We start from the raw sequence: 9,054 nt of genomic DNA on the forward strand, positions 1-9,054 counted from the left end.
ATATATATCAATATTTACTTTAATTCATCTTTTCTACTCATTTCCTTCGTCAATGCTGCCACCTTCTGATGCTCAGCAGCTTCACCAAGCACCTCAAACCCAGTTCTTAGATTACAGCGCTGTGGACAAATCCCTCACTGCAATTCTTTGTGGCCCTCAGGCTCAGGAGCCCTCCCTCCCCTCCCCTGTTGCACCTACTTCGGTGGAGTTTTATGTATGGATGGAAGCAGGGATTTGAAAGACGGATATTTGTAACACAGCAGATGTTTGTGAGACTTAACCTATGATGCCAGAGTTTGTTCAGTGGTCTGGTTCTAAATTGCCCACACTCCCGGGTCGCTGAGAACTTCTGGAAGTCACTGGAAACTGCTCTTTCTGCCTTTTTGCCCTCTCTCCTGGGGAACTTACCATGGAAACTCACCGGGTTTGTGAGTTTTAAACCCTCTTTATACTGCTTCTGTGCCATAACATAGTTTCCTTTTCTAAGCTCCAAGGCATGTCTGAACTCTTATTGAGCCTTTTTGGTTTAGCCAACTGTCTATATGTTCTGTCTCTCAAGGCAACCTAGAGAAAGACAATGGTTCGTAAAGGTGGAATCATTCTCTTGGAGGATATTAAATACTGACCTACAGCCTTGAACTGAACTCTTCTCACTAGGAAAGCTGCCAGTTTAATATGCTCTCACACCCTTTAAGAGTTTCAGCAGAACTCACAACATTTAATAAAATCACAGGCATTGACATCAGTTTGGGGGAAAAATTTAAATTAAAAAAAAAAAAAAGCCAAAAAAACCCACCATTGACTCACAATTCAATAGAACTCCAGAAGTCAGTTTCATGGAACATTTATCCTGCTCAATATAAACAGGTACAATTCTTGAATAGTAAATAAAATAGCAGTATTTTATTAGAAATTGAGAAAAAATATTAGATATTATTATTACTGTTTGTGTTAAAAGTAATGCCTACAGCCAAAGCATGAAAACAAAATTCATAGCCAATATGTGTCACAGCATCTGATTCAAGAACAGGCCAAGTTCATGTACAGTAAGCACAAATTTCAAGCTTATCAGAGAGCACAGACCAAGAAAAAGATGCTGTGAGATGGTCTTACCCTAAACTCTTTCACTGGAATAAGAACCTATACAGAAGTTTCTTTCTTATACGGCAGTTTAATGTCCCAGCCTCTTGTCTACTGAAATAGAATCATTCTCTCCCTCTTTTTCACTCAGGGGCCTAATAAATATTTAATGCAAAGTGGAACTGCTCTGATCTGACTCCAGAGTAGACAGATATTTTAAAGCACAGACTCTCATACCCCAGGCAGATGGCCTGATCACTAAACCATTGGTTAAACAGGATGCCCATGTGCTCCACTGTGTTGAGGGTCAGCATCAGCCTCCAAGGGAAAAAGGCAGAGGAACTCTCACTTCATGAATGGTGGCAAGATTCAAGTAACAAAATCCCCAGTCTTTTTCAGAATTTGACATTTCTAGGCATAGCCATAAGTAAAACTGTACTTGGCATGTGGGCTGTATTGACAGAAATCTAGGCAGTCCTGGGATTAGCCAGTTTATTCTTGCAGCTAGGTCTTGGATTAAGGTTCCAAATTTAACAGTAGCAAAACTGTCATGCCTATGACACGAGGCAGTGCAATACAGAGAAAGCCCTTACGAACCATTTGCACACCCAGGAGCAGCTTAGCCCTTCCTAACAGCACTGCACCAACGGGCAGACTGCTGAAAGGGATTCCTTTTAGCTTAGTTCTTCCCATTTTGTTTCATTTTTATGTTGAGATTGTGTTCACCAGGGGGTCAGCAGTTTAATGGGGCCCACAGGTCTGTAGGTTTGCATATACAGCTATGATGCACAACGTGATTGCCTGTAGCTTCTTGAACATCTGCTATTTTGGGGAATTATTTTAACAAGCCAACAGAACAGTGCACTCCACTGGCTTTCAAGTGCTTTACAAGACATCTAGAAAAAGAGGTTACTCTCACAGTTGATTATTCACCAGATCCAAAATTCCTAGGTTGTATGTCATTAAAATAAAATCGCAAAGTTTAGCAAGTTGAAAACACCAGGTAAGCTTTTAATATCATATACTGAAAATGGTTTGAGACACGGAAATCTCTTAGTTGAGTACATCTCAACATACACTGATTATTTTTACAGGAAATCTTCTGGAAGAGCCACAACTCCACATGAACAGCCTGTCAGTTCTGCCAGCTGGCTCATCATATTGTGAAATGAAAAATAAAAGATCTATAGATTTTATGGGTCATTTTAAGATAGAGTGTAAGTGAAAACCTATGTTTGCTGCATAGCCAAAATTTCTCCGATAGAGAATGCAGGTGCAGAGTCAGCTGCTAGAAATGTTTACACTGTAATAAATTTCCAAGATTAGTAATATTCCTTCTAGAAATTTCCAAGAATTTTAAAGAGAAGTTTTCACAGAAGTGTTCTGAAGATTCTGCATAGTAGCCAATAGCATAACTTAACTCTGGGGACCTAAATTACTACTCAAACTGTTTTTTCCACACATTCTAAGGTTATTTACAAGGGGCAGATTCCACTCTTGGGTAAAGACTTTCACTTTAAAGAGGTTCAGAGAAATAAGTGGAATACTCCCAAATAAAGGTATTCAGTCACTTCAAGAATAGAATAGAATAGAATAGAATAGAATAGAATAGAATAGAATAGAATAGAATAGAATAGAATAGTTCCAGAGCAAAGAAAGAATAAAAGCAAATCTCTCATCTTATGGGGCCTGTAGTGTATTTAAAAAAAAAAAAAAAAAAACAAAAAAAACAAGGCATGTACAGTATGCCCATTGAAAGTAGAAAGTAAAAAAAAGCCTGATGCACAGATGTCAATGAGTACTGAATTAAGCCTGAAGTATGTCAAGTGAAGGAAAGCCAAAAGCTGCAACCTTCATCCTTGAGAACGAAGTCCTTGCATGTTCTTAACAAAAGGTTTTTAATGTTATATCAGTATTTTTGAAACTTTCACTTGCCTTATTCTTTGAAGGTTTTAATTATAAGATATAATAACTACAGTTGAATTGTACAATAATACACAAAAATAATGAGCTGTAATACTATATAAGGTTACACAGCCCAATGGAAAATATGTGTATTCACTTCTTTAATAATATTTAAATTATGAAATTATTATTTTGTGTCCTCTAAGAATTTACTTTTTTTTTCTGGAGGACAAATTTCTTCACAGTTTGGTTTTTTTTTATCTTTTCTTTAAATAAAATATAGCAATTTCCAAAAGAATTACAACAGACTGAAATAGCTTTAGGAGAGAGATGAATAAATCTGACACCTAGGCAGTGAACCTAAATATTGTTTCTTTAGAAAAGGGGTTAGGGTTTTCCAAGCCTTACACATTTGATTTATCTTTTCATACCTAACAATATGGAAAAAGAAAAACGATTGTTTAGAAATGGGATTTTCTACGTGAGGGGGAAGAAAATGGTTTGCAATCTGAAAATCTGAAAGAGGAGGAAACTAACATAAACAGAGATGGCAAGGGGTGAAAATCCATATTGTATCACAACAATGGTGATATCAGATCCTGAGTGCAGGTTATGAGCTCTCCCTATGATGGTCCGTGGAGTATCTTTGTAAATATCTGATCATTATGGCATGGTAATCACAAGGCAGCACCAAAATGAAGTTACCTCAAAAGGCCTGCTGTACTGTGAAATGTATTCATACCTAGCTCCTTATGCTGCATTTCCCTTCCAGCAAGATATTTTGAGAGATCTCCGCTAGAAATGCTGTATGGAACCAAAGAGGAAGTTGCACAACCTGTTATTGAGTTGTAAGATAAAGCTGCAACCTGTTAGTGAAAATGTAAATACAATAAAGATAAAAATGTTTGAAGTAATTCTAATCTATATAATATCATATATACTGTATTCTATATAGGTACTACCAGCAACCAAGAGCCAGGATGTCTTCTCTAGGAGAACTCACAGCTGTAAACTTGTGTATTTACCTGTATTATTTATGGCAAAGCCATCAAAAATAAACCTTTTTGCTCTACATTCATTGATAAATTGTCTCTGTGACCTGATCTGTGGGGAGACTTCAGCAATGTACATTTGCCACATGGATGGAAAGGAACCACATGGAAAATCTGAACTGAGCAGTACAATGCATCTTCCTCACCTGTAAAACAGAACTCAAACCAGCACTTCTAAAGGAAGTCTCCAAGACAGCACCATTATTTCTGTGTTCTCTGATCAAAAATGGACCTCCAATCTTTCTTGTTCTCACATGAACAAAATTTGCCATCTATTTCTGCAACCTTTGTGATTATGAAGAAAAATTATTATTTAGTGTTAATGATACAGTGTCTTCTATCTGAAACTACAGGTAGAAAGGCACCAGGCACACAGAAGCAGTAACCCAGGTGTGTCAAGCAACCCTGTTGTCTCAATGAAATTGCCAGTTTTGAAACCAGTACCACCCTTACTTCATATGCAGTAAGAAAAAAGAATATAAAAAAAGAAACTCCTTCTCAAGAGTAAATAAAGAGTAAAAAATACAATGGAAGATAAACATGAACATCTAACTGAGGACATGTAATTGGAAGGTAAAGAAGAGAAGACTTGCACCAAAAGTTTTCAAAAGACATTTTTGTATCACTGGGTGTAGAAGAGCTGCATTGACACTAGATATACAAGCACAGAAAAAAAAAAAAAATAAAAAAGTACCCCCAGAGCTCAAATAAGTCTACTGTTATTTCGCCTTTGCCTCTCCTCTCAGCCCTTCTGTTGTGTTGGCTTTTGCTGTATCCAAGTAACAATCTCTGATCTCACTCTTTGACTGTTTTTTTTCCTCAACAGCTATTTGTTCTTTCCAAACCTTATGCTGCTCCCCAAATTGGTTGCTTCAGCTGTTTGCTAAACCTCTGGAAAAAGAAAAGCAACAATTCATGTTACCAGGCAACATCCAGTGAGGTTGTGACAAGGTATAGCACTCCTGCTCCGGCTCCATGGACTTCACTCCACAGCACCTGGAGCTGGCAGGCAGCAGTTAGTCTCTTTACTTTGCTCTGAGAGCTATTTTATAATTAAATCTTGTAAAATCAACTTTCTGCAGCTTGATTTCTATGCAAAATTCACAACAGCAACAGGCTAGCAAAAGAACTTAAGTGCAATTTTAGTAAGGCTATTAGATTAACCAGGACTGCATGAATACAGGAATATATCTAAAGAAAATCTCATCCTTCAACGTGCAGGGTGATTGCTTTTGGCATCACAAATAAATCACTTGCTTCTTTCACCTTTTTTTTTCTTTTTGAATCAAGTGCCTTGTTCACTTCTTTTTCGACAGAGTTCAGCAGAGAAGGCTGGAACCTGCAGCCTATGCGGATGGGGAGTTCTTGGTGGGTCTCCCCATGAACTGTGCACAGCCAACTCAGCCCCAGAACTTCTTCCAGTACTGCCTTAAAAAGTGAAATTCAGCCCATTTTCCATTCTTCTAGGTGGACAGAATTTAATGTATAATTTTTTTTTTTTTTTTTTTTTTTTGTGAAATCATAAGACATAAGATATAGAGCATCAGTAACAGAAGATATCTAGCTTTCTTTAAAATGCTTTTCCCAGTCCCTATGGGCTTAGGAACATGAAGGGAATGTCAGCTCTGATATGATGGCACAGGATGTAAGTACATCTAAGCCAACTGTAAGCTACCAACACCACAGTAGCAGTTTGAGCACAGCAGTCTCAAGCTCCAGCACAGCCTAATTTACCCAGTTTCTCGGGCTCTGAAGTAAAGTCAAACACTAACAATCCCAAATGACATAGCACATCCTAAATCCCTGCATGCAAAACTCCATACAGCCTGAAAATATCTCACTGCTCACGGAGATGATAACATATCTTGCAGCACAGAAACAAGGCTTCACACTTTAGTTAAATCACTCCCTTCCTCCATATCCCTTTGTATGAATTGCACCAGGCAGATTCAGCCTGTTCCTGAATGTAGGCTGCAAACACTAATCAGATCTCCAAAGGGGCCTTTGGGATGATTGATGGGGAAGCCCTTAATAAAGGCTTTCTGGTTTTGGCAGGAGAGCAAGCAAGAAGAGGAAGCAGCTTGAGTTACTTGAAATGCTGAGGTGGAGGCGTTTGATAAACTGTGATGGGAAAGATGTTTGATGAGCAGAGAGCAGCTGTAGTAATTCTGATGGGCTGGCTAAAATGGCCATGGAGGTAGTGGTTAATCTTGATTTTCCATTCTTGTCATTGACAGAGAGGGTGTATACAGAGTACAGTTAGCAAAATACAGATGAGGAGAATCACCCTAAATTTTCAGTGAAACAAGGAGCCTGGAGACCTCCCTGGCTGAAATCCCTTTAGTGTCAAGGTCTTGGGGATCTCTGTTTTGGGAGCTCTCACTGAATTCTGTGGTAGATTTCTAAAGATGTGAGAAGAAGAGAATTTTTAATTTTGCAACCCACTACTGTTAATAGTGGAAAGGCTGGTGAAAATACTAGAGTATCTCAAGTAACAAGTGATAGGACAAAATAAAACAGCCTCAAGTTGCACTAGGGGCAGTTAAGGTTGGATATTAGGAAGAATTTCTTCCCCAAAGGGGTTATCAAGTATTGGAATAGGCTGCCCAGGGAAGTAGTTGTGTCTCCATCCTTGGAGGTATTTGCAAGACATCCAGATGTGGCACTTGGGGTCGTGGTTTAGTGCTGGACTTGACACTGTTGGGTTAATGGTTGGACTCAATGATCTTAGAGGTCTTTCCCTACCAAAAATCTCTGTGAATCTCTAACAGTCTCAAGGAAATAAGGCACTGAAAAGTTGCTGAAGAAATTGTCCAGGAAGAAACAAAAAACACTCAGACAATCAGGATACTTGAAGAGGGCCTGAAGAGTTGCATTATAGTCAGTTTACTTTGAGCAACACCAACTCACAAGACTTTGCTTAACCAGCCCACAAGTGGAAATAAGTGATGTTTAACCAGTGAAGGTTTATTCAGACCTCCTCTGGCAAAAGCAGAAGCAATTTGATTTTCTCACAATTATTATGTGCTGAGAAAAGCTAAATTGTTGCTATGGAAGTGGAAAGGTACAACAACTAAATAACACACCCAGACTAACAATCCCACGGCTGAAACATTAAAATATGGCTTCACATGCAGATTCACCAGAAATGGAACATTAAAGTAAATCATAGAATGATTACAACTAATTATAGAACAAGAATAGGTTATTGCAGCTATATAACCCTGTTTCTGTGCTGTCCTGACTCGGTTCCATTCTGCAAGACAAAAATGGCACTGTATACATGACACAATATTCATATCCCACGTAAAAGACATGAGACTACTGCTGAATGTATGTTATCTGTAACCAGTCATTTTCCCTGAAGCTGAACTCCTCATATTATCTCACTAATGTATCTTCCAAGCTTTAGAGCTGGCTTCTTTGTGTCCATTCATACAGATATTACCGATTATGTTCTCTGATTTAGCCTAGAAAGGCTTTTTACTTCCTTCCTTTCAAACATGGGAAAGGGAGAAAAAACTTAGAAAAAAAAGCAATAGAATTGGGCATAGTTCAATCTCAAAGTATTCTGTTCAGCCTATAATTTAATTCCCAGGACAGATCCATATTCAGTGACCCAAAAAGTCTAGCCTCCATCCCATGGAATTTTGCTATTAACTTCACAGTGATTCCACCTGAAAGAAATAAGTTCTTTCACCAGATTGAAAGGCTGAGGTACACAGGGCAAAAATACTCATTGAAAATTCAACAGATGCATCACTTTTAGAAACAATCAAATTCACCCAGATAACCTCAGTTTGTCCTCCTTTATGACCTAGTTTAATGAAATCTTGAGTAAAATTTCACATCAAAATGTCACAGAACAAACACAATGTATTCAATATTTGAGACTTTAAGGTGGAGAGGATGAGGTTATCTTAGAAGATATATCATACTGGCATATGAATATTTTCTTGTTTTGACAACTAATATATTTTGAACTTGATATTAAGACCTGCTTAGAGATAGAAAGTTTTATCTGGTATCTCAATTTGCTAAAGTAGTATTTACATTTTTGCAGTAGTGTACAATGGAATCACTATTAAAAGATGTGTTCTATCTTGGAATCCCTTTCTATATTTTGGTTGACATTTAGAAATGCTGACTTCTCTAGCTCATAAGGGAAGTAAAAGAAATTATTAAGAAGTTAACAGTAGCTTTATGAAGATAGGTTTCTTCCTGAAATATCAATTGGTATCTAAGACTTGCCAAGCACCATGGATCATGATTGCAAGAAATCCTGAAATATTGCCAATATTCTTGAAAAAAATCAAATTCCCAAACTTTGTGTTAATCATATTTGTTCTGTGTGCCTGAGAATTTTTCAGCTGAAAATTATTCTTCTCTAAGAATATTTTCTCCTTTGTTAAAAAAAAAAAGCCAAGCCCTCAAAAAAAAACATCAACAAGGGAAAAAAATCTTGTCTGCATTTTAGTATTAGAGTCATACAATCCTGCCAAAATGTTCACACTTCATAATCCATAATTCAAATAAGAATATGGTTTAATATAATAAAACTTGTTATCTTACCTAATACAATATTCTTATACAGTTTAATACTATGTTGTATCCCCAGTCCAGCTACCTGATTTGTTTGAAAGAGTACAAAGGACAGAGAAGGTGGAATTAGGAAAATGGGGATACTAATTTTATATAACTGGGAAAGAGGGGAGCAAAGGATGGGGTGATATGGAACTTCATTTCAACAAACTAACATATTACCAGTGATCTCAAGTTATATTAATTTTTTATCCTTTGTATTTTTAAAAGTTTACTTTAGAAATAAACTCCATGGGGTTCCTGGCAGAGCTGCTCTGCCACAACAGTTTATACCGACCATCTGTGGTGTGCCAGAAGCTTCCCGAATGTTCTGCCACCTGACTCAAAATCCTGAAGCTTTTCACGTTTTTCTGCCAATTTTCATCCATACCATGTCTGTTTCCAACACTGAAAACCTAAAAAAGCAAAATATATA

The sequence above is a fragment of the Vidua macroura genome, chromosome 4, assembly GCF_024509145.1.
Source record: "Vidua macroura isolate BioBank_ID:100142 chromosome 4, ASM2450914v1, whole genome shotgun sequence".
In the NCBI taxonomy this organism is placed as follows: Eukaryota; Metazoa; Chordata; class Aves; order Passeriformes; family Viduidae; genus Vidua; species Vidua macroura.